Source organism: Lissotriton vulgaris, chromosome 1_1 (assembly GCF_964263255.1).
Source record: "Lissotriton vulgaris chromosome 1_1, aLisVul1.2, whole genome shotgun sequence".
NCBI lineage: Eukaryota > Metazoa > Chordata > Amphibia > Caudata > Salamandridae > Lissotriton > Lissotriton vulgaris.
In genome coordinates this window covers 127,737,967-127,765,047 of record NC_141685.1, presented here as the reverse complement: position 1 = coordinate 127,765,047, position 27,081 = coordinate 127,737,967, and the positions used below count along the sequence as shown (strand labels likewise).

The window sequence follows — 27,081 nt, the reverse complement described above, 5'->3', positions numbered from 1 at the left end:
TGACTGGCTAATGCTATAATGTGCATGAACATGTGACAGCCGTGCTCTTGCACCATGACGCTGATCCCATAATGACCAGTGTAGTGTAGTTTCTCTTTCCCTAATAGGCTCTGCGCATTGGAATAATATACACTATAGTTTTGGCATAGGACTGAGGTCAGTATGTCTCTATCGAGTACATTAAACTCAATTACCTTGTGCGCCAGCTAACTCAGAGGCCACTAGAAACTCCTTGAAAAACAAGAAGGGAGTAGTTTCTGGCAACCGCATAAACATGACAACTTTGTTTTTCCCTTTGGAATCGGAATATGTCTGAGAATCGTGGAAAAAATAGATAACAGTTTCACTCAGTCAATCGTGCATGCTTAGTTTCTTTAGAATTACACAGAAAGAATAGACGGGCGTTCCAATAAAATGAATTTATTGAGCAGTCTTGTTTCTCGTGTAAGAGATATGACCTGTTACAATCGCAAGACAGTATGCAAGATATATTTTGTACAGCGTTAGCAGTAAGAAGAAATAATACTGCAATAGCATTGTCGTTTCGCTATGACACATATTCATATACATATACATAAATAAGACAGGCTAAAAAGTGGATACTCATCTGATGCTTCTAACTAGTTCTACCCCAGTGTACCTAACCTAAGTGTAGTACAAGGTAAGAAGTAGGTGCTGTATTCTATAGTATGGTAAGCTATAGTTTCGTATGCCAAGAGTCCCTCTAGGTTCTAGTCTGCTCCATACCTTAGAATGAGAGAGGTGGGAATCTCTTTCCAGGTCTCAAACTCTAACACCCCGCGAAGGGAGTCAGAACATTGGAAGCTGGATTCTCTGCGAGCAGGGATGACAGCATCTAGTCAGTGCGTCAGGCTGGGACATAAATTCTCCTGGAGTCGTGGTTTCTTCCGAACTTGCCGAGGCGAGCCAAGCCGTATCAAGCCGTGCAGCTGTAATTTCGCTTGGTATGGGAAGGTATATTTATACCTGGGAGGTGCCTTGGAATGTTAGCATTGACGTAAAGTCGGGCAGAGGAAGACATCATGAATGAACCATTAAGGCATAGCTGTTCATGCATAATAAATGAGTTATTGGAGAAATCAATAATCCTAAACAAGGGAAAGTCCCAATGGCTTAAGAGTCTGGTTTCTAAGAACTCGTGACGTTGGGGTGGACGGATGTAGGTGACCATGCCATATTTGGAGAGCATGGCTAATGCCTAAATAAGGGCTGGGATCTTGTGCCTAAATAAGGGTAATGCAAAGTGTGCCTATATAAGGGCATGTTTTAGGAAAACCTATATACAGACATCAAAATCGAAACAACATCAGTGCTGTGCGGACAACGTATCAGAAATTCCATAACTTCAATCGACGATACTGTAGGGTTTGAACATTCTATGATGCGGAATATTGCACTGCTTGGCATTTTCCTCCCAGCAAAGGTGAATTATAGCTGACGTCCACCTTTCTGCCCTGATTTTGTCAAGACTTTTCTGAAGTACAGAGCTGTTTTCCATGGACAAGTTCCACAAGGTTTTACCTGACCAAATCTGTCCATGAGTAACCCAGTGAGTGCAGTAGTGTAACTTTTTTTTGCAACATCCCTTAGATCGGAAACTCCAGTTTCAGCGCAAAAATCGAATGTACAAACTAGTAATGAAGGTGTTTGTGGTGTCACAATGAAGGCATGATGTAATGTTCAGGCCTTGCTCAAATGAAATTTGAGTTCTAAGATTGACGGTTCTATTTTGTAAAGGACGTTCTAAGTTTGGAATGAGAGTTCTAATTTGGAATGGAAAGAATTCCTTTAGAATGTAGATTGGAACAACGCTTCTAATTTGGAACACAAGAGCCATGTATGGAATGCAAATTCTACATTTGGAACGCCTCTTGCACAAAACAGAAATCTTTTTTTAGGTTGAAGCCGCAGCTATGTGTGATATCTTGATTTTTTGAGTAGAAAACAGGAGATTCCAAGACCACAGATTCATTGGGCACCGTGACCCCCCAGGGTATCCAGAGCTACCTTCTCTTGAATGAACGTGTGTGTGCAATGCTCTTGAAGCCGTGTATAGTTACACAAGAAGGAGTCTATGGGAGGCCAGGCCAGTAGAAAGGCTAACACAGACGAAGACTGAGAGCCCAGCCATAAGACCGCTGCCAGGCTCTGCTAATCAGTGCAGAAGACTGATGTAAGGTGTCTTCGAATCCTTAGGTCCCACCCTGACATTTGAATACCTGATCACACCTGTGAAGTGGGCAGAGCAGATATGAAGAAACAGAATGAAAAGCTGTGCATTCCTGTGCAGTGCACTAGGCCCATCTCACCATCGCCTTTACAGATTCTCTTACCATGGGTATGAAGGACATTCTTTTTGGCAGCAAAATTGATAGGAGATGACTTGTTAATTATTGACCATCGAGGCCACATCTGTAGGATAATCAATCAAGAGAGTGAGAAATTCTGAAACAAATCCTCTGACCCATTCTGTCTTTCTAGGCAGCTTAAAAATAGCAGTCGGTATGCAATAAAGAGAACACAGGAAACTGACTTCCTTCCCTCAATCTTCTGGTTCTGTGATGTTATGTGGCAGATGGGCCCACACCTACCAGCATAATGTATCACTGGTCCCCCCCAGACAGCCATGAGTGCTATCAGTATTTCCCATCAATCGCTTGTGATGTCATCAACTATATTACACCCTTGACCCTGGCTGGTTTGTGACATCATGTACTACATCACACCCTGGCCCTGCAGGCTTAATGACATCCTTCACCTCTTAGCTATATATAGAGGTGTAGTCGGGGATGCCTGCAGTGTGAGTGCAGTCTGTGGACTGGGCTATGAATGGTGTGAAAGAGGTGTGAATGGGGGATTCGGGGGCACCGAGCTAACATCAGACTCACAGGATGGCCGCAGCAGTTCTGCTTCTCGAGGCCTCTGCCATGTGTTGTTTGGCTGTGGTTCCAGCGTAGAGGGTGTTCCCGTAGTCCAGTCGGCTGGTGACGAGGGCCTGGGTGACCGTCTTCCTGGTTTCAGGTGGGGATCCACGGAAGATCTTTCGGAGCATGCGCAGGGTGTTGAAGCCGGATGACGAGACAGCGTTGACTTGCTTGGACATCGTGAGGGAGGAGTCCAGGATGAAGCCCAGGTTACGTGCCTAGTTCGTTGGCTTGGGGGCGGTGCCCAGGGCAGGAGGCCACTAGGAGTCGTCCCAGGCAGAGGGGGATGGTCCCCGGATGAGGACTTCCGTCTGTCGGAGTTCAGTTTCAGACGGCGGAGCTTCATCCATTCCGCGACGTCTTTCATTCCTTCCTGGAGGCTGGCTCTGGCGGTGGCGGGGTCGTTGGAGAGGGAGAGGATCAGCTGGGTGTCGTCGGCATAGGAGTCGGCTTTGTTAAAGATGTGGTGAGGACAGGGGTCAGTTGGGGAGCTGGAGTGGATGGTGTTCATCGTGCAGGTGGTGTCTTCGGTGGTGACCGGGGTCCAGTTGCAGAGGGTGGTGGTGGGGGGTGCTGGTTCGGTGGTTGGGTGCGTGGTCTGTGCACCGAAGCTGTTGTGTATGTTGGCGATCTTGCGGTGAAAGAATGAGGCGAGTGAGTCGCAGAGGTCTTGCAAGGGTGTGATGTCGTTGTTGCAGGCGCTGGGGTTGGAGAGCTCTTTAACGATGCTGAAGAGTTCCTTGCTGTTGTGGGTGTTGTTGTCCAGACGTTCTATGAATGTTGTCCTTTTGGTGGTGCGGATCAGCTGGTGGTGTTTGCGGGTGGCGTTCTTGAGGGCTGTCATGTTCTCTGTTGTCTGGTCGTGGCGCCAGGCTTTCTCGAGGGTGCGGCCGGTTTTCTTGGAGTTTTTGAGGTCGTTGGTGATCCACGAAGCTTTCTTGCTGCCGGGTCTGCTGGGAGGGTTCTTCAGTGACGCGAGGTCATCGGCGGAGATGGTGAGCCTCTGTGTGAGGTTGCGGGCTGCTTCGTTGTGGTCCCTCGTGTTGGTGGGAGGGTTTTGGCTGAGGGAGGTGGTGAGATGGTCGGCGGTGATCTTGCTCCAGATTCTGCGGGGAACCTGTTGCGGGTGGTGGTGGGTCGTGGTTCTCCTGAAGTTGAAGTGGACGCAGCTGTGATCTGTCCAGTGTAGTCCGGTGGAGTGGCTGAAGGAGATGTGCTTGCTGGAGGAGAAGATGGGGTCAAGCGTGTGACCCGCGTAGTGGGTGGGGGTGTTCACCAGTTGCTTGAGTCCGAGGTTGGCGAGGTTGTCCAGGAGGGCGGCGGTGTTGTTGTCATTGTTGTTCTCCAGGTGGAAGTTGAGGTCCCCTAGGAGGATGTAGTCTGAGGAGGTAAGGGCGTGCTGGCTGAGGAAGTCTGTGATGGTTTCGCTGAATTGTGTGCATGGTCCCGGGGATCTGTAGATGAGAGTGCCTCTGAGGGTGGACTTGGGGTCGGTGTGTATCTGAAAGTGGAGGTGCTCGGCGGCGGTGATGGTGTCGTCGGAGTTGGTCGTTATGCGGATGGGGTTTCTGTGGACGATGGCGATGCCTCCTCCGGTTTGGTTGACACGGTCCTTCCGGGTGATCTTGTAGCCCTCCGGGATGGCTATGGCGATGTCGGGGGCTGAGGAGGCGTTCATCCAGGTTTCTGTGAGGAAGGCGACGTCTGGTGATATTGTGTCGAGGAGGTTCCAGAGTTCGACGGCGTGTCTGTGGACGGAGCGGGTGTTGAGCAGGATGCACTTGAGGTGACTGTTGCTGGTGTCTGGCTTGGCGGGGAGTGGTGCAGGTTCGGAGGCAGGTGAATTTGCAGGATTGGCAGGTGAAGGGTCCGTGTGTGCGTTTCGGGTCTCTCGGTAGCAGGCGGGGCTCCTGGGAGAAAAGAGGCAGCACCTCGCAGACCGCCAGTAAGATGCATTTTGAGGTGGGGGCGAAGCCTTCCATATGTGTGGTAAGGCCTTATGAGGTTCCTTGTCGTTTCAGTAAACCGCTTTTAATAGCAATTCCTGGGGTTCTCTTAGCAGGCGAGTTGAATTTTGCCTTGAGCTCCAGGAACTCTGGCACCGCCCCTATCTGGAGCTGGGTGCGGAATGTCTGTGGGTCTGATGGGAAGCAAGGAAGTATGAATGAAGGTGTGAATGGTGTGAATGCCCAGTAGCAAAGGTCAAAACCTTGGCGTGGTGCTACTGCTCACAAGTTTACCCATGAACTTGTGCTAATTTGACCTGTTTTGGATGAAAGGGGTGTGCACTGTTTTCTTCCTGTTCTGTGCCTTGTTCCTGGATGCTTTATTCCTGTCTTTTCTCACCTGCTTCCTTGAGTGTTATCAGCATTTCCCAACAATCCCTTGTGATGTCATCTACTACATCACACCCTCGGTCCTGGCAGGCTTTATGGCATCATTCACCTCTCAGCTGTGTATAGAGGCATGGTCTGGGATGGCTGCAGGGTAAGTGCAGTCTGTGGACAGGGCTATGATGGTGGGAAAGAGGTATGAATGGGGGACCCAGGGCCACTGAGCTAACATCAGACTCGCAGGATGGCCGCAGCAGTTCTGCTTCTCGAGGCCTCTGCCATTTGCTTGTTTGATCGTTCAGTGGGAGAAACCAGGCAGCACCTCGCAGACCGCCACTGAGATGCACTTTGAGGTGGGGGCGGAGCTTCCATAAGGTGTGGTAAGGCCTTATGAGGTTCCTTGTTATTGTACCAAACAGCTTTTAATAGCAATTCCTGGGGTTCTCCTTCAGGCGAATTGAATTTTGCCTTCAGCTCCAGGAACTCTGGCGCCGCCCCTATCTGGAGCTGGGTGCGGAATGTCTGTGGGTCTGATGGGAAGCAAGGAAGTATGAATGAAGGTGTGAATGGTGTGAATGTTCAGTAGCAAAGGTCAAAACCTTGGCGTGGTGCTACTGCTCACAAGTTTACCCATGAACTTGTGCTAATTTGACCTGTCTTTATCCTGTTCTGTGTCTTGGTCCTATCTGCTTTCTTCCTGCTTTTTTCTTTTGTCAGTTTTCAAATCTACATCTCACTTAATTCTCCTTACACTTTCTTTCATTCCTTCCATGTTTAATTCTTCTGTGGGCTTTGTGTTTCTTATTTTATTAGTCTTAATTTTGTTCTTGTATCTCATTGCCTTCCCAGGCTCCTCATTGCTTTTCTTCTTTCTAAAGTTGATTCTCGGACTTTCTCTTGTCCAGAATATCTTTTCTCATTCCTTCGTCCATACTTTATCTTTCTCTTTTGTTTCTTCGCCATTCTTTTCAATGTCTTTTTTTTTTTTTTTTTTTAAATTTTTGTCAACCTTTATTGTGCATAAAAAGGGAGGACAAATACGGGCCTACAACCGTCAGGCCGGCCACGAAACAATTAAGCACAAAAGCAAACAAGTTAAACCCCCCCTGCGGTATCAGGCAGTATAGCATCAAATAAAGCAGTTACCCAAAAGTGAATCATGCCGTCAAGGGGAAGGATCAGTGAAGGTTAATTTTAAAAATTATATCGAAACATAAATCGGTAAAAATTAAGACAAGGAGAACTGAGTCCATACAGTCCGCTTACAGCACGTGTAGGCAGCAATAAACATGGCAATAATGATAACACCCAACAGTTTGGCGGCACAATTCTAAACAACAGGAGCATCAGCCCGCATTAGCGTACCACCCACAGCGCTACCCACTCCATACAAACCCTCATTACAGACCCAGAACAAGGAAAGAAAAAATAATAAAAAGATCATAAATAGGTACCATAGAAATTACGAAACTAAAACATACCCCCCCACGCTACACACATGCAGAGGCTATGGCCTGCCCCCCCCCAGCAGAGTGTCGGTCGCCCCATAAACCCGAAATGCAGCAAGAAAGAGAAAAAGGGAAAGAGAAGAAGAAAAAGTAAAGTCCTAGATCGGAAAAAGTCAGAGAAGAAAAAGCGTCACATTCGACATATAGGGAGGAAGACAAGTATGTAAACTAGCCTATAACCCCCCAAAAATGAAAAGGGGTGGGGAGGAGCCAACAAATATCAGATCTCTACGCTAGCGAGCGAGACAGCAATTAGTATCCCAAACGGAGCTTCAGAATTAAGTGACCTCACAACAAATATAAACAAGTCGCCCTCCCCCAGGCCCCCACGCCGCCCAGTACCAGGATATCATCCACAAAGGCAACCCCCCGTGCAACCAAGCAATCAACCTCCAGACCTCCCACACCGCCCATAGCCGCCATATTGACTTCGGTAAATCACCGATAGGGTGTTGTTACCACCACCTTCAAACAAAAGAAGCGTCCCCCCCAGCGCATTGAACAGAGCAAAAAACGTTCCAGGCCATGTCATCTCCAGTCAGTTGGCAAGTCATTGTGCAGAGGATCCTCAACCTTGACCAGAGCGCCGAAAGACATCCAGGCATGTCCACTGCCGTACACTCCCCTCCTGCTGGACAATGAAACAAAATGGCCACCTCCGAAACTGAGGGCAAGAAGGAGGAGGGGGTGAATACTCCCAATATTCGACACTATCCATATCTAGGTGGCAAGTCGCCCCCCCCGCCACAAGTTGATGCATGTTCCGCAGCCTCAGGGAAAAAGTCGAGATGGTAGAGGCAGGGAGGGGGACCAGCGCCCGGGGAGCCTCTGGGGAGTGCCACAGTGTCGGAGGGATAGCTACAGTTTCCAGCAGAATAACAGAAAGTGACTGTGTAGCAGTGTTCCCGTCAATAATAGAACTGACATCGGTACATCCAGGGGCCGGTCGCACGTCTCCGTGCGCGTGGTGGAGAGCAGTCTCTTGGACAGGGATAGGCAGTGGCATCGGGGGGGGCAATCGAACCTAGTTCCGAGATATACGAGGCAGCTCTCACTATCTTTTGTTCCAGGATATGGGCTTGTTGCCGGCATGTCGCTCGCAATCCGAGTAGGGCAGTCAGGATGTCGCCATAGGTTGGCTCCCTTTGTGATGCTGGCTGGCGTACACCGCACGAACATTCCCCCGGGTCAACAGCCAGGTCCGCCATAGCAGAAGTACTGCCCGGTGAGAACAAAGAAGCCGCCATCTTCCTTCTACAGGGAAGGGGGCGTCATGGCAGACCAGCAAGAAGCTCGCTATGCAGAGGGGGGGGGGAATGGCGTTGCCGACAAGAACAGAAGGAGCGGGAGCCACCAACAAGCCAGCGGCACGCAGGTCTAGGGCAGGGCAGGGAGAGAGATTAATCTCCAGCCAGCGATGTAGATAGGCAGCGGTAAAGCAAGCACCCCAAGATGGACTCCGGGCAGCCTATATGCAGCAAGTCGGGACGTGGCCGTCGCGACTCAGGTCCAGTGTCTCTCGGAGGACGGGCAACCCAGCAAGAGCCTTACCGCTGAAAAGGTAGGCGATGGAGTCCGTTTCGATGATCAGAAGCGCCCCTGCCCCAGCCAGCGCCGCCGCGACGTGCCCGTCTCACAGCACCCAGCCGTGTCCAGTGGCAGGCATTCAGCTCCAGGTCCCGGGTCAGAGTCGGGGGCCGAAGAACGGCACCAGTACACCATGGAAATGAGCGGCGGAGGCCCCAAAAGAACGCCAGCAACCTCCGAGCTCACATATCTCCGTTTGAGCGAGAGATATTCAGGATTCGTGTCAGGATCACGGTGCAGGATCGGACGGCTCGCGGAGCTCAAAGCTTACGCGTCCGTCCCGATCGCCATCTTGGCTCCTCCTTCCTTTTCAATGTCTTTATTTAATTTTTTAATTTCTTTATCTTGCATTTTTACTTTCATCATCTTATTTTCCCTGCTCCTCATGTCTTTTCTTTTCCTCACTTTATTCGCTGCTGTTATTTGTTTCTCATCTTACTCTGCCATTCTTTTAATTCTTACTTGATTTTGTTTGTTGGTGCAATTCCCACGTTGTTTTATTTGCTCTCGATTTTAGTTTTTACAAAATGCACACATATGATGTGATAGGGCATTGGGCCATCCATAGTGACGCTGCGGCACCAGGAGGATGGGGGAAGGGGTGGGCCAGACCGTCATGCGCAGTAGCCTTTCTCCAACCCTTAGCTGTGCTGTACAGCCAGATGGAGAACCAACACAGACTCCCAGTTCCTGTCTGGGGGCCGAACCAGGAAATAGTATTCCCAGCGTGAAAAAAGCCCTGGGATTGTCATCTGGGATCCTGCCCAGTGGGCAGCAGTTTCTGACGTCAGGAAGAAGAGTTTCGGGAGCCCATGGGCAGCCGTCGGAGCAGGTAAGTGCAATTTTACATATTTTTAATTCTGCCTTCCGTGATGTTTTTGGTTTGTATTCGCCCTCTCCCGCTTCACCACTTTGCAATGGGAGCAGCCGCTACTTCGATATTCGAGTGCCTAGAAGTCCTTCAGCGTGTGTCATCAGTTCAATAGTTGTACTATATAAACATTTATTTGAAAGAAACACACATTTCAGACAACCCTCACATATCTCAGACCTACCACAAACCCAGAACTCATGGTTGTTGCATGAGGGAGTGGGTAGTACACATTACCTGTCCACAATAAGGTTTACAGCGTGTTTCTAAAGACTCCCAAATGGTTAACACTTTTAACAGAAGTGGGCGATACATTGATATCGCTGCTGGTGAGGCTGATGTAAAGGCAAGTGAAGAAGTGACCCAATGTTTGATGAGAAACCGTCTGTTGCAGGCGCTTTAACATAAGCTAGGCACTATATTTAGTTGATACCAGACACAAGCATATCTATAGGGTAATGCCTGAAATACTTCAAGCATTGGTCTTTACTAAAACTTTGCTGCTGAGACGTTTTTTGTATTTTTCTACAACTGGAGGGGTTTCCCTCTACACGTCATTCACCACAGAAGCACACCTTAAGCTAGACGCATAAAGTACCTTGCAGGCGTAACACAAACTGCTACCAAGCAACAACAGATATACATGGACGTCAATTCACCAAAATGCCAGGGGTAGCGGAAGTGACATTACACGCCCTTTGACACCCACTTTCATTCACACACACATACTTACATATTAGTGTGATAAAGAATTGACAGAAAATAAAGAGTTGAGCCCAAGCTGACCCTGTGTTCCTGGCACTGAATTTGCCACCTCTGAGGCCAGGGGTCGCAAAGGCAGTGCCAGGGGTAGCAAAGGGCGAGCCAGGGGTCGCAGCTTCGACCCTTAAATGACGTCCATGATGATATACAGTTTAATGGTGCATTGTGGGTGATTTTGGTGGGAGAAACGTTCCCTCTTTCCTGGCACGTTTGGTGACTGTTGCCCCTGGAGTGAAGGCCTGGAGGCCTGCAGGATACACGCGGCCTGCTGGTGGGGCATGTGTAGTGCCTGCTCCAGCTGTCAAGGTGCATTACATTGGCAACACATTTCATGTGTCTCTGAGTTCAGGAAATAGGAAAAAGAAACTGGGCAAAAGTAGCTAGGAAAGATCCTGTGCTCAAAAGGGGAGAAGCAGAGAGACACGGAAAGAAAGGCTCCGCTTTCATAAGATCAAAAAAATGTTGAAATCCCCGCACCTGTCCATAGAGGTGACAATCTCTGGGAGGAGCTTCTTGGCACTACAAGTACCTTAAACGTAAAAAGAGGACTGGGCAGTAAACCGTGGAGCTACACCCCCACCCACAACCCCAATGCCTCCCCCACGGATCAAATTATCCACATGGTCAATTAAGGTGATAAATGGGAGAAAACATGTCCCTGGAATTATAGATATCCATTTGCAGTAAAGTGCCTGGTAATTTCGTGTCTACGTCATCTTTCTCCATTCTGGAAACAGAGGCTAGTCATTGCATGTTGCAGGGGTGCCATACCCAGCTGGAATCAGTAATTTTACCAAGCAACACGTACCCAGGGACATGGTCTTCTGTGACGCTCATCTTGAGATCCACTGATGCCTATTCTAACTGGGGGTCCATTAATGCCTGTTAGAGCCTGTGGACCATTGATGCATATTATAGAATGAAGGGAATTGTTACCTGTTACACCTTGAGACCCATTGATGCTGATTACAGCTGGAATCACATTAATGTCTGGTACTACTTGGGGCTGATTGATGCCCAGAGCTGCTTGGAGCCAATGAGGCCTTTGAGCGTGTCACGGGCTCGGGGTTTAATAATGGCAATTACAGCTTGGGACCTACTGCAACCTGTTACAGATCGCTGCCCATTTGATTCATATTAAAGCTTCGGACCCGCTGAGGCCTGCCACAACTCGCTGCCCATTGACAGATACATGTTACATCTTGGGACCCACTCCGGCCTGTTACAAATCGTTGCCCTCAGATACATATTAAATAATGGGACCCACTTCGGCCTGCTGCAGCTCGCTGCCCACTGATAGATGTTACAGCTCGGGACCCCCTGTGACCTGTTACAGCCTGCTTCTCATTGATTCATGTTACCAGAAAGCTGGGTCTGGGGCTCAGTGGACTAATGCATCCACATCAGGGTCCTGTGTTCGACATCATGGTCACAGGTTCAAATCTTGGTGGGTCCACTCAGCCTTTCATCCATCTGAGGTCGATAAAATGAGTACTGTTGAGATGGGTAACAATAAACATCTGTTATTCAGTGCCAAGATACCTCTGGGTGAACATGCGCTTTACAAATACTCATGTAATGTTATGTTACCTCTTGGAACCCAGTGAGACCTGTTACAGCTCGCTGCCCATTTATACATACAACATCTTGGGACCCACTTCGGCCTGCTGCAGCTCGCTGCCCACTGATAGATGTTTCAGCTTGGGACCCCCTGTGACCTGTTACAGCCTGCTTCTCATTGATTCATGATACCAGAATTCTAATGCATCCACTTCAGGGTCCTGTGTTCGACCTCATGGTCACATGTTCAAATCTTGGTGGGTCCACTCAGCCTTGGTGAGTCCAAGCCTTTCATCCATCTGAGGTCGATAAAATTAGTACCATTGAGTTGGGTAACAATAAATATCTGTTATTCAGTACCAAGAAACCTCTGGGTGAACATGCGCTTTAAAAAAAAAAAAAAAAAAAAAAAAAAAAAAAAAAGTTACCTCTTGGAACCCACTGAGACCGGTCACAGCTCGCTGTCCATTGATTCATGTTACCTCTGGGGACCCACTGAGACCGGTCACAGCTCGCTGTCCATTGATTCATGTTACCTCTGGGGACCCACTGAGACCGGTCACAGCTCGCTGTCCATTGATTCATGTTACCTCTGGGGACCCACTGAGACCTGTTTCAGCTCGCTGCCCATTTACACATACTACAACTTGGGCCCACTGCAGCCTGTTACAGCTCGCTGCCCATTGCTACATGATACATCTTGAGACCCACTGAGACGTTATATGTCGCTGCCCATTGATACATATTACAGTCTGGGATCCACTGAGACCTGTTACTGCTCGCTGTCCATTGATACATGTTACCTCTGGGGACCCACTGAGACCGGTCATAGCTCGCTGTCCATTGATTCATGTTACCTCTGGGGACCCACTGAGACCGGTCACAGCTCGCTGTCCATTGATTCATGTTACCTCTGGGGACCCACTGAGACCTGCACAGGTCGCTGTCCATTGATTCATGTTACCTCTGGGGACCCACTGAGACCTGCACAGGTCGCTGCCCATTGATTCATGTTACCTCTTGGAACCCAGTGAGACCTGTTACAGCTCGCTGCCCATTTATACATACAACAACTTGGGCCCACTGCAGCCTGTTACAGCTCGCTGCCCATTGCGACATGATACATCTTGAGACCCACTGAGACGTTATATGTCGCTGCCCATTGATACATATTACAGCCTGGGATCCACTGAGACCTGTTACTGCTCGCTGTCCATTGATACATATTACAGCCTGGGATCCACTGAGACCTGTTACTGCTCGCTGCCCATTGATACATATTACAGCCTGGGATCTACTGAGACCGGTTACAGCTCGCAGCCCATTGATACATATTACAGCCTGGGATCCACTGAGACCGGTTACAGCTCGCTGTCCATTGATACATATTACAGTCTGGGATCCACTGAGACCTGTTACTGCTCGCTGTCCATTGATACATATTACAGTCTGGGATCCACTGAGACCTGTTACTGCTCGCTGTCCATTGATACATATTACAGCCTGGGATCCACTGAGACCGGTTACAGCTCGCTGTCCATTGATACATATTACAGCTTCCTACACCGTGCAGCCTGTTTCAGCTCGCTGCCCACTGATATATATTACAGTCTGGGATCCACTGAGACTGGTTACAGCTCGCTGCCCATTGATACATATTACAGTCTGGGATCCATTGATACCGGTTACAGCTCGCACCCCATTGATATATATTATAGCCTGGGATCCACTGAGACCTGTTACTGCTCGCTGCGAATTGATATATATTGCAGCCTGGGATCCACTGAGACCGGTTACAGCTCGCTGCCCATTTATATATGCGACAGCTTCCTTGCGAGAGATACGGACATATACCAGGAGACGCACTATGCTTCCCGCCATCCTGTGATTGAGAACAGGCAGACCTCCATTATTAATATTATTCTGAGTTCAGGCATACTAAACTCAAATTTCTACTATGTTCCCTGAGTCGTTAGGAATGTAGACTGTAACAATTACGCAGCCCATTCTGGCCGATGAGAACAGGTAGCCTTACAATAGTGAAAAACGAAAATGGCTGTAATTCACTATTAGGACATGCCACACACATCAGGGCTTGTCCTACCTTATGCTTACAATGCACCCTGCCCTTGGGCCTACCATAGGGGTAACTAATATGAAGTTAAGGGAAGGTTTAGGGACTGGCAAGTGGGTGCACTTGCCCAATCAGCATGAGAGTACCAGACTGCACGCAGGTTCTGCAATGGCAGAACTTAGACACATTTTACACAGCTGCTTCTGTTTGTGGCGCAACCAGTGCTGCAGGCCCACTAGCAGCATTTGGATTTACATGCCCTAGGCACTCCTGGTTCACTTTACTGGGGTCTGACAGTAAACCAAATAAGTCAATCATGGAAACCAATCAACATATACACTTTATACAGGGAGCACTTGCACTGTGGCACTGATTGGCAGTGGCACAGTGCTCTGAGCAGCTAACACCAGCAAAACACATGAGGCAACAGCAGCAAAAATGGAAGTGAGACCCACGCCAATGGTGCCAGGTCTAACACGTGTCCCCTCCAGCTGAAATGTGGAGAGAACTACCCTACCCCAGGGAGTTCTCATCACTAAGGTGGAAAAATCTGGACAGACCGTCAGCATTGGCGTGATCTGTACCAGGGCGATGTTCCACCGTGAAATCCATACCCTGTAGGGAAATGGACCACCTCAACAGCTTTGGATTCTCACCCCTCATTTGTATCAACCATCTGAGGGGGCTGTGGTCTCAAGGGTCAGACTGATTTGCATATAGCCATGTCTGAACTGGGGTGGCAGAGTGGGCTAAAGAACGGTGATGGAATAAACCCAGATCTTTTGACTGGGTGTGAGTGTTTGATTGATTCAGATGCCCCGTCCATCACCACCCCCTTTTGTACCGCATCTGTGAGAGAACAGCCCCCACAGCATGCTCTGAAGCGTCTGTCTGCACAAGGAACTCTTTGGAGAAGTTGGTTGCCAGGAGCACGGGCGCCGTGCACATAACAGTTTTCAGGGTCTCAAACGCTTTCAGTTGTCAGTCCAAATCACTTGATTGGGCTGCTTCTTGGAAGTCAGCTCTGTCAAGGGTGCAACAATGTTGCCATAACCCTTGACAAACCTCCTGTAGTACCCTGTGAGTCCTAAAAAGGCCCTCACCTCTGTCTGGGTCGTTGGGGGTTCCCACGCCAGGATGGTTTCAATCTTGGGTTGGAGGGGCGTCACCTGGCCGCTCCCCACTTGATGTCCCAAGTACACCAGGGAACCCTGCCCGATCAGGCACTTACTCGCCTTGATCGTGAGGCCTGCCTTGCGCAGGGCCATAAACACTTCCCAGAGGTGGCGCAGATGTTCTTCCCCTGTGACACTGAACACTGCGATGTAATCCAGGTAGGCGGCACTGAACTCATCTTGGGTTGGAGGGGCGCCACCTGGCCGCTCCCCACTTGATGTCCCAAGTACACCAGGGAACCCTGCCCGATCAGGCACTTACTCGCCTTGATCGTGAGGCCTGCCTTGCGCAGGGCCATAAACACTTCCCAGAGGTGGCGCAGATGTTCTTCCCCTGTGACACTGAACACTGCGATGTAATCCAGGTAGGCGGCACTGAACTCATCTTGGGTTGGAGGGGCGCCACCTGGCCGCTCCCCACTTGATGTCCCAAGTACACCAGGGAACCCTGCCCGATCAGGCACTTACTCGCCTTGATCGTGAGGCCAGCCTTGCGCAGGGCCATAAACACTTCCCAGAGGTGGCGCAGATGTTCTTCCCATGTGACACTGAACACTGCGATGTCATCCAGGTAGGCGGCACTGAACTCATCCAGCCCAACCAACACCTGGTTGACCAACCTCTGAAAGGTGGCAGGGGCATTCTTCTTCCCAAATGGCATAACCTGGAACTGGAAATGCCCATCTGGTGTGGAGAATGCTGACCTCTCTTTGGCCCCATCAGTCAGGGCGATCTGCCGGTACCCAGACGTCAAGTCAAACGTGCTGAGGTACCGTGCAACCCCTAACCGATTGATGAGCTCATCAGCTCTGGAGATGGGGTGCGCGTCAGTCTTCGTGACTGAATTGAGTCCTCTGTAGTCCACACAGAACCGGAGTTCAGGTGTGGCACCCGGCGCTGCAGCCTTCAGGACCAAGACTACTGGACTGGCCCCAGGACTGATGGAGGACTCAATCACCCCAAGAGCAAGAATCTTTGAGACCTCCTCTTTGATGCAGACCCTGACCCTGTCAGTCACCCTGTAAGCCTTGTGCTTCACAGGTAAACTGTCTCCTGTATCCATGTTGGATTTGGCCTTTCTGGAAGGCTCACCACTGAACTTTTTGCGTTTTAATGTTACATCATTACAGTGATTTCTGGTCTTTGCGCACTTTAGCACTGTGGCGCAGTGTATAGTGCATGCGCTCTCTGAGTGCGTGTGTGAGATTGGCCTGCCCTCCCATAGAAATGCATGGAAGATATGTGTGTCCATGGTAATTCCTGATGCGTGGGGAGTGAAAGGCTGAGTTTGGTATGTGCGGACTCGTGTGATTAAATGCTGCACGATGATGTGTGCGGCCTTAATGTGTATAGTGTGGAAGTGCCACTTCTAGAAGTTGGCCTGCCTGTGCAGTAAATGTGAATTGAATGTCTGGCTTGGATTGGCTGGAGCCGGCTGGTGTGCCTGGCTCCAGAAGTCAGGATGGGTCTGCCCCGGGGGTGAATGGGGAGATCTGCATGTTGATGGCAGGGAGGGGCTGCACCTGGGACCTGAATAGGGCTGCGCTTTCCCTCCACAATGCTGGCTCCGCCCCCTGTGGTGCGACTGATGACCCTAGCCTGTCCTGTGCATGGGAAGAGGGGCTGAGCAAAAAAAAGTGCTCCAGAACCAGCTGGGTCTGGTTTTCCCCCACCCATCACCCTAGAGACAAAGGGATTTTGTGTATAAAATGAGGCTGTGACCTCATGTTCAATGTTCTTGTTTTCCTGACTAGAATCTACCAGGGTGTGCCGCTGCTGGGGCCCAGGGGAAGGCTTGCCTCCCTGGGCCCTGCCCAGCCCCTGGATTGCTGATGGACTTTGTGTGGACCCTTCTTCCTGGCCCTGGAAGCCTTTTCCTGTGATGTCCTGCATGTTGCTGGGCCCTTTTCTTTCCTGGGGGGGTCATTCCTTGCGGGCCTGGTGGTCTCTCTGGCCCCCCAGCACCTGGTGAGCGCTTTATTCTGCATTTATAGGCAGAGCGCTGTTGTATTCCCTCTGGGGGAAGCGCTCCTGCCCTTGTGTACCTCGCAGGTGCCCACCTTGTGTTTTGCCCGTATTTAAATTTAACTAAGCGCGGGTGCCACCCCGCTTATTTTTGTGGTTATCACCGCGGGTGCACCCCCGCTATTTACTTTTTCTACCGAGGGAGCCTACCCCTCATTATAGCCTCCGACACGAGAAGCCGCCGCTGCGGCAAACCCGGAAGCAGGCCCACGCCCGCCTGACTGTAGGCGGGGCCTGGATTGACTCACTTCCGCTTCCCCCCTGCCTGGTGGAAGCCATGCCTGCTTTGCCAGTCTCCCGTAGGGAGAAGGAGACCGGGGATGCTGCCCGCGAAGGAAAAGCTGCCCGGAGCCTCGCGGGCTCTACACGAAGTCCCGGCCCATGAGGAAAGAGGACCGGGTAAGGCATGGTGCCATTGGTATTTTTAAGAGCCCGTGGGGTTCCCGGGGGCCCGTGTCCCCCAGAGCCATGCGTGGCTCCAACGAGGGCCTCAATGATCTCAAAAGCCCCAGTGGGGTTCCCAAAGGCCAGAGGGGCCCGTGTTCTTGCCCCTGAGGGCACCCGTTGTCCTAGAGCCAGAGGGGGGCCAGTTCTTTATCTGGATTGCGCATAATTAGTTTAGGAGCTCCAAAGGGCATAGCTGATTTCAGAGCCTAGAAGGCTCCACCGTATAGGCAACATGTATTTCTAGAGTCAGAGGGCTCCAACAGTTGGTGCAGTTTTGTTCTGAAGGGCTAGGGAGGGCCCCATGCGCAGTTTTGAGATCCCAGCTGCCCAGCAAGTAGTGGGTAGCTGCACCGTTTAGGTTTTCCTTCCTAGGGACATGTACTTTGGACTCCGGAGTGAGTCTCACTCCTTCCCCCCCACTTTGGCCTTCACCAGCTGCGCAGCACTTAGTGCCAGCTGCAGCGTTTAGGTCCTGTTCTTGTCCTCAGCTGCCCAGCAAGTAGTGGGCAGCTGCTACGTTTAGGTTTTGGTGCAGTGGCGCAACCTGGACTTTAATGTGATTTCTGCGCTAAATGAGATTTATGTGCTTCTTAGGGTGCTAGGAAATGTACTGTGTGTAGGATGTTTTGCGCACCCTGTTCTGATACCTCTAGACATATGTTTATGCTTAGGAGGTTGTTTTACCAAGTATAGGTTCTACTAGGGAGTTCATGGTTGCCTGCGTGATATTTGCCTAAAGTGTTTAGGATTGCGTAGGTGGTACTTACCTTATACCAGTGGTTACTGGTTGTGTGCCACATTTGTTATTTGGTGCCACAGTTATTATATGTGCTAAGTGTTATTCCTACAAAGTGCTAATTCTACCAAGTGCTAGTTCTAAAAGTGCTTATTCCTGACACTGGCCCACGTGGCCCTGTCACATGTACATTTTTTTTTTAGCATAGTGGTTTGAGTACCACTACAGAGTTATCAGTAGAGTCCAAAGCAGAGTGAGTCGTGCTCCCGTTGACATAATATCAGCTGAATCATCATACATTTTGTATTTTGTTGTATTACTAAACAAGTAAACGACCCCCTTAAAAAAACCCTGAAAAATCCCACCCTCCACCCGCAAAAATCCCCCCCGACACTCGTAGATCGTACTTGGCTGTACCCTTGGGTCCGTTCTTCCCAGTAATAGCACTCTATATAGTTAGTCATGGACAGCAGTAATTAAAGCACGGGGAATCCCGTGACATTGTCTTGTGTACCACCTGTGGTGCGGCACATGTGCGCCCAGTGTGGCAGGACTCAGTCCAGTGCTATGGCATCGACTCAACAGACTCCCCATCTCCCTCCGTTTCGAACATCCCCAATATAGCAAACCAATCCAGTGAAATCGGTGTTTTTCTGAGGCCCCTGCATTCTTCGCGCTGCAGCGCCACCCCCTCCGCTTTACCCCACCGTGACACCTCCTCCCTCCACCATTCGGGATCAGGTGGTTTGGGTGACTTCCACCTCATCGTAATTGCCCGTTTAGCCAGCAGTATGGCCATGTCAGTAAAGCGTGTCGCCACACTTCTAGTGCGCGCCGTGGGTCCCAGCCCCAGCAGCGCATACTCCAGAGTGAGCGGGTGTGGTAGGGCACCTGCACTGGTGAGGGATTCGTTGACAGTGGTCCAGTAGTAGCCCAGTTTGGGGCAGTCCCACAACATATGGATTAGTGAAGCATCATCTGCGGTGCATCGGGGGCAAGTGTCTACTGCATTAGGGAACATAGCATGTATGTGGTGAGGTGTTAGGTAAGCCCTATGGAGGAGCATGAGCTGGATGAACTTAAATTTGGGGTTTCTGGCTACCTTCTTGGGAAATTGGAGAATACGTTCCCATTCCTTGTCCCTTAGCGGTCTACCCACATCACCCTCCCACCTTACCCTGAGAGGTAGGAGCGGGATTGCTCTCCCCGTTCTGATGCTAGCAGTCAGCCAGTTAGTCAGGTGGCTCCCCGTCCCCATAAGATACAGCATCGACGGTAAGGGGTTCGTGGGCGGTTCCACCCCCTCGTGCGCCCATTTCCCAGCCACGTAATGGCGGAGGCCGGCATGTAGGAGGAAGGATCCCCCGGGGACACCATGTGCAGCCCTAAAGTCTCCGAAGGACAGCATTCGCCCTTCAGCAAAGAGGTCCCCTATAGTTGCCACCCCAGTATCGAGCCAAGGTGTGAGTGCGTGCGTTGTGAGCGGGCCCATCTCCAACAGGACACCTAGTAGCGGGATTGTAGGGGCATAGGATGTCGCCGGTGTTGTGTACTTCAACGCCTTCCGCCAGTATCAGACAGCAAGCCGGAGAAGCGGTGGAGTATTCCTTGGTAGGTCTGAGTGGGGCAAGACCAAGGCATGGATCTTCCCTCTGGAGTGGTCATCCTCCGTCATGTCAATTTCTTGTAGGTTCCGACCAGCTAGCCAGTATGCTAGCCATTGCAACTGATATGCGAAGTTGTAGGCCCTGAAGTCTGGCACTCCCATGCCTCCGGCTCCAGAAGTGAGCTGCAATTTGGCAAGGCCTATGCGCCGCCGTCCCGAGCCCCATATGAGCTCGGTGTCGATGCAGGGATCAGAAACGGCAAGTTGGTAAAATAGTAAATGAGGCGGAGGAGCATCACCATCTTGGAGATGGCTATTCTGCCGACCACCGATAGGGGCAAAGACAACCAAAATTGAACTTGCGATTTAAGCATTCTAATAGCACGGCCAATGTTGCCATCTAGCATGACATCGGCATCCCTGTAGATCTGTATCCCGAGATAGCGGAAGGCGGTATCTGCCATCTGAAAGGTATGCGGTGCGAAGGGTAGGGGTGCGAGCGGGCCAGGGGCGGCAAACGTGAACCCGTAGGACTTGGATTCGCTTATGGTGAGGCCCGACAAGTGTCTGAAGTCCTCGAATATTTGAGCTATAGGAGCCAGGTCTCCCCTCAGATCGCGGAGATATAGGATAATGTCATCGGCATAGGTGGACACCATGTGGGTAGTCGCGCCCCTTCGAATGCCGCAGCGGGGAGCCGCCGTCCTGAGTTTACAGAGTAGCGGTTCAATGGCTAGGATGAATAGGAGTGGGGAGAGCGGGCATCCCTGTCTGGTGCCCCTGGCTATGTCCACTGGCCCGGAGATGTATTTGGACGTGCGCACCCAGGCCGTAGGGCGGGTGTAGAGTAGTTTGACCCAGGCGACATATTCTGGTGGAATCCCAAATTTTACGAGCGCAGCAAACATGAAATCCCATCTGAGGGAATCAAAGGCCTGCTTCAGGTCCAACGAGATGCAGCCTTCAGAGCCCAAGTCTGCCGGGTCTCGCAGCATTAGTTGGGCGAGCCTTCTAAGGTTCATGGCCGTGCTCCTTCCCGGCACAAACCCGCATTGGTCGGGGTGTACCAGGTGCGGGATGAACTGCGCCAGGCGCATTGCTAATACCTTACTTAGAATTTTGGAGTCGGTGTTAAGGAGGGACAAAGGCCTGTAGTTATCTAGGTGCATGCCATCTTTACCCGGTTTTAAGAGAGAGGTTATTAAAGCTTGTAGAGAGGACTGTGGTAGCATGGCCGTCTGTAGTGCTTCCAGGTAGACAGCGTGTAGGCGTGGGGCTAGAAGGTCTATGAACGTAGCGTACAACTCAGCCGGTAGGCCATCCGTTCCAGGGGCTTTGCTCCTCGGGAGGGTGCGTATTGCCTGCCTAATCTCCGCGATAGTAATAGGTCGCTTCAGGTCCTCGCTTTGCCTAGTGGTGAGTTGGGGTAGGACTAATCCCCTCATAAAGTCTTCTAGCGCAGCCTCGGGGAGACACTGGTGGGGGCCATAGAGTGTAGTGTAATAGTCCCGGAATGCGGTATTTATCCCTATTTGGGTCGAAGCCAGTACACCGTCCTGATCGAGTATTTCTAAAATCGGAAGGTTCATTGGGGAGTCACGTATAATACGGGCTAGCAGGGGGCCTGACCTATCTGCCTGTGTGTGCTGTCTGTTAGTGTACTCCCTGTAATCTAGTAATCTCAAATCTACCAGCAGCTCAGCGTGTTTAGTGTGCGCCTCTTGCAATGGGGTGAAGTGTGTGTTCGTGCCCGCAGCTTCGCTCTCTAGCATTGCCAGTTTACCTTCCACTTCCTTTAAATCACCGATCACCTCCCTCCTCCTGCCCACCCTGGAGGCCATCGCTTCTCCTCTGATGCAGACCTTGAAGGCGTCCCACTCTATTCGCCTAGAGCTGGCGGTGTTAGTGTTTGTGTTAAAGTAGGTATCAACAGCGTCCGTCATGGACGACCTGAAGACCGAGTCCTCAAGCAGTTCCGTGGGTAATCTCCAAGTCGGGATAGGGGCAAGCACCCGGCCCCATTGCCAGGAGAGCTCAACAGGATTGTGATCCGAAAGGGTCTTCCCCATATGCTGGGCTTGGACGACTGACCCTAGTAGGAAGCGAGAGCAGAATATGCGATCTATTCTGGTGTGCAGTTGGTGTGGTGGGGAAAAGAAGGTATATTCCCTATCCAAAGGGTGTATGCTGCGCCATGCATCCGCCAAATCCCAACCCACCGCCCATTGCGCTAGTGCGTCCGCCCGCCTTCTGCTTTCCGTGGCATGTAGTGGGGGGTGGGACCTGTCAAGTGCAATATCTAAAACAGCGTTGAAATCCCCTCCAATCACCCATTGGTGATCTGCCCAATCCGCAAGCACCCTAGTGACTTCTACTAGGAAATCTAATTGGCCTGAATTCGGTGAATACACACAGCCCAAGACAACGGTGTCCCCATCCAACAGGCCCTTCACAAACACATATCTGCCCTCCTTGTCAAGTCTCTGCTCAAGCAGCTTAAAGGGAACAGAGTTGCAGAGCCAGATAGCGGCCCCCCTAGAGAATGCCGAGTAGGACGTGGCAAAGAGTTGACCCTTCCATTTCTTCCTCAGCTTCGTGCTTTCGGCGCAGTTCAGGTGCGTTTCCTGCAGGCAGGCTATCATCATTCCCCGGCGGTTGAGCTGGGCCAGTATCCTGTGTCTCTTATGGACCGAGCCCATGCCCCGCACGTTCCAGGTGCACAAGTTATAAACATTAAGCGGCCCCATGACTGAGCTTGTAGTACGGCCATGGTGGGACCGTGAGTGACCATGCCAAGTACTTCGTGCTGTAGGATAAGAGTGTCGTGCAAACAGTTAGCCCCTGAACATCGAGGTCCCCGTGCCAACGGGCTCGGGATCCAAACCGAAGTGCCCAACGTGGGCAGAGTTTAAACAGTTCTAAGTGCATACGATGGGGGAAGTGGACCACTCGTGCCTGACTTGTACTGGCTTGCGATGGTACGGCAGCCCACTGTAATGCAGCCTGCTAACAACCCCCCATTACATAAGGAGAGACACTGTTCATACATTGCCACCCGGGCTTCGTTCATAGTGCGAGCCGCCGACTCTAGAGGTCCTCTGCTGCCTGTGCCGTGATCTTGGGAAACAGTTGTAGGCTGTCCGCCGACCCGGACACTTCAGTGTGTGTATCAGAGTCGCTGGCCTGGCCCCTGGCTGTGTCCGCGTCGTGAGCGGCGAGGGCCTCCTCTGTCAGTTGCACCACCGACGATCGATCTGTCTGTGGGTCCGCTGCAGCCTGTCCCCTCGGAGGTGGGCGTGATGTGGTGGCTCGTCCAGCTTTGGAAGCGGGGCGACTCCGTCCCGAGGGATTCCGCTGTCTGCCGCTCCTGGTGTCCTCGAAGGGGTCCTGGGAGGTCGGCGGCGTTAGTGTCACCTCCATCCACTCCTCCGCCTCCTCTGGCGAGTCAAAGAAGTAGGATTTGTTCCCGTGTATAATCTTGAGGCGTGCGGGGAACAGGAGGGCGTATTTCAAGTCTCTCTCCCGTAACTTGCTCTTCACCCCCATGAAGGTGGACCTCGCTCGTTGCACTGTGGGCGTGAAGTCAGGATATATGGAGATGTTCTTGTCTTCATATCGGATTGGCGCTTTTTCTCGTGCCACTCTCAGCACTGTGTCACGGTCTTTATAGTGGAGGAGGCGCGCGATTAAGGGGCGCGGGGGTGCCCTGGTTGCAGAGGTCTTGATGGCATCCTATGCGCTCGCTCTACGCTATATAGCGCCGTGAGATCTTCCGGATCCACCATCTTCCTGATCCACTTTTCCGCAAATTCGGTAGGGTTCCTCCCCTTGCTGCGTTCCGGTACGCCCGTAGGTGGTACTTACCTTATACCAGTGGTTACTGGTTGTGTGCCACATTTGTTATTTGGTGCTACAGTTATTATATGTGCTAAGTGTTATTCCTACAAAGTGCTAATTCTACCAAGTGCTAGTTCTAAAAGTGCTTATTCCTGACAGTGGCCCACGTGGCCCTGTCCCATGTACATAATCCCCTGTAAATTCTGCCCGTGCCTATGGCACATTGTAAAGTGTGTTTTTCTTATCTAATGTGTTTGGTATAATACAAAGGCTATTTTTACATATAACCTTGTGTGGAGCTCCTTTTGTGGGGGGCCTGGGATGTTGTTGCTGGTGGGTGCGTGCGCAAATACTTAACTTACATTGCCTCCGGGATAAGCCTTCCTGCTCGTGTCACGTTACCTAGAACTCCTAAACATACTTATTGAGTAAAGTTACAGGCAATGAGGTATCATAACCATGAAATTGACCAAATGTTCTGCATCATCACATTTAAGCATTTTCCTTCTGGAGTGGGATGGTGATTGCCATTGGAAAGTAGCAAGCACTCAGCAAAGTTTGTGGCTATTCTCACATATTTTCCATGATTTTTCCTACGCAATTTGAGCAGCCCCACTTGATGCCAAAAATGGCTGATGTAAGTGTGCACATTGGGTGTGAAAAAGAAGGTGGAGATAAAAAACATTTCACGGTCTAATTCACGTTTGCGTCACAGTCTCTACGACAGACAATCCACGGAAGAAAGTCTGGGACAAATGAACCAATCACCATAATCTACACATTTCATACACTCATACACTCATACACCCTGTTTCTTTAAGTGAATCCCGCAAACAATCGGAAATGATATGGAACAGGCTGCCCTTCAAACTGTATGTTCACAGGCCTCTGTTTACCTTCTTTATATTTTTTTTAATGAAAGCTTCGTGAAACACAAATGCACATTTTCAAGCTATACAAGCACTATTCAAACATTGTCCACGCCTCGAAGTTAAAGGCCCATGTTGATAAACAGAGTCAGATTCTGAAAGAGGAGATTATGACAGGACTTTGAATAACTATTGTCTTAAAGACAGCAGCCTTCCCATGCAGACTTCTAATCACAGGTGTTGAAGGAAGAGCACGAGGTAAGAACACAGGATAGTATGGATTTTGCATAAGTCATATAAAGTACTACGTACTATGTCAAAACTATTTCCAATCAAATAGAACCTGCGGTTCAAAGGTGGAAATTCCGGGCCCCTCCGATCAGCCACTGAGGTATTCGTCACAGGTCACATATGAACCGATTGACCATGGAATGAAGCTGATCGCAGTTGTATCGATACTGCATTGTATGTTCAGAGGTAACATTGAAAACAACGTCACAATTGCACCACAACCGTTTATAAAATAAAAGGTTGACTGTGTTTTGTAGAACTGGTTTCAGCGCATCAGAAAGAAAAAACAATGACGTCAAAAGCATCATTCAGAAACAGCAGGACAACATTCATACATAGAGCATTATGGGGACGTATGCGCTCCACACCTGAACACAGGCTCTGTGATGGGGCTGATGCATAGGTTAGTGTGGTACTGAAGAGTCCCTGCCTGAATATGCAGGAGGCAGGATGCACAAATATCCTAAATGCTTAGGTCTCGCCTACAGACAAAACAAGCATTGGCATAGCCAATAGGTCTCGCCTTTGGGACCTTATAAGTGTTTAGTTATGCAGCACAATATCCTTGTTTTTACGGCCCTTAGCATCACGCTGTTTGTTCATTTGCATCTCTCAGATGCTGCGAGCCAAGAGATTACAATCTTTACTGCAAGGCTCAAAGCACTTAATTAGCTTGTCCTGGTTTCCTTTCACAACTGGCAGAAACAAGTTAACATTTCACACTATTCTAGACTTTCAGTCTGTCTTTTTTGTTTCCCTAGACATTATTTACAGTTGCGGGATAAAGCCGAACTGGCTGCGTGCACCTTGTATGGATGCGGGTGGAAGACACTGGAGCCGATTCTTTGTGCTTGTGAACATATGATCTGCTTCCCAAAGTGGGCCTAAGTCCACTGTGCTGCATCATTAGCATACGTGAAATTGTTCTTCAGTCGTACTTTCTCGCATATTATTCTAGCAGCATCAATATTTGTATTTTAAGTTATGCTTGTGTTATAGTGTACAATGGCGCAGCGCGTCAGGCTGTTTTATGGTTTTGATCTCTGGCCTTACTAATTCCTAACCAATTGCACGCCATGTATCAACTGCGTAAGGATAGCAGGGTGAGTTGATGTCAGCATTAAAGGGCAGATGCATCAAAGGGTTTTGCCCATTATGTGTCTATGGGAAAATGTGTTGATGCATATGGCCTTGTCAGGGTTTTTTTTTATTTAAAAAACATACATAAAATACATTCTTATTTACAATACAACATTTTAAGGTATTAGCATTATAAATGACAATGGCATTTCTTTATCTATTTTCAAAACTAACACATAGATAAAAACTTAACCATTTACAATGCCGATAGCTCTAACTTTTGCAAATGCGAGACCTATTGCATTGCCAAGGCTTTTTATAAATGGAGTTGCACATTTTCTTGATGCTATTATTACTGATGCACCTGTCCTAGCTGGTAGAAAAATTCCTATTTTAATGTTCGTGGACGACATGCTGATAATCTCAAAAACACCAGGGGGCTTGCAGCGTGCCCTCCAGCGCTTTGAAGAGTTTTGTCTTCTGAGGGGTCTTAAAATTAATTTCCCAAGGCAACGTTTATGGCATTCAATTAGCATAGATCGTTTAAAGGGAGAATGAGGATGGATGGGCTACCCCTGGAGCAGGTTGATGCTTTTATTTATCTTGCCATCAAACTTCAGAAGGATATGAGGTGGAAGCCACACATTGAAGGCATGACACTAAAGCATAGGCAGCTCGCTGGAACCCTAAGAAAAGAATTTAAAACTACTTTTACTAAACCCTACCCCCGGTACTCCAAAGTTACAATACCAAAGTGGTGAGCTCAGTTCTCTACAGGGCCGAGCTGTGGAACTTTGGAAACCTGGCCCACCTCACAATAGCGGAACACACGTTCTTCAGCGCAATTACTACTATGCCACAAAGTATACCGATGCTCCTTCTAAGGAACGACCTAGGAAGATAAGCTCTGAAGGACCTGGCTATACTACGCCCAATACGATTCTGGCGTAGAATCTGGTGTACAAAGGAATTGGCCGTGTTCACTCAGGGCCTAAGGGATATCGTAAACACGGACCGCTTCCATGAAATGAGTTGGCTGCGCAAACTGAGAAGTTTGTTAAATAAAATGGGCCTGCAACACCTGTGTGATTCACCCCCCACCGAAACATTCCCAACAAAAAATTGTCTTAAAGAAGTTCATTGGGAAACAGTGGTGCATGATGAGTTTAGGCGCCATGATACAACTTCTCTCTCGGGGCTTTTTCTTCAGCCCAAGCCATGCCCTGGCCTTGAGTCGTATTGGGACATTATTGAGAAACCTCTGGATAGCAAACTATATTTCCAATTTAGATCTGGATCTCTTCCATTGAAGTGTTTTAAATCTAAATGGTCCGTCATTAGGGGCAACAAATGCCAAGCTCGACACCATGCTGGC

General features: G+C 49.9%; 1 pseudogene; it reads right to left on the bottom strand.

Moving 5' to 3' along the window:
• Window positions 1–21,572, bottom strand: part of LOC147737750 (uncharacterized) — a 41,535-nt pseudogene extending 19,963 nt beyond the window's left edge.
• Window positions 21,573–27,081: the final 5,509 nt, after the last annotated feature.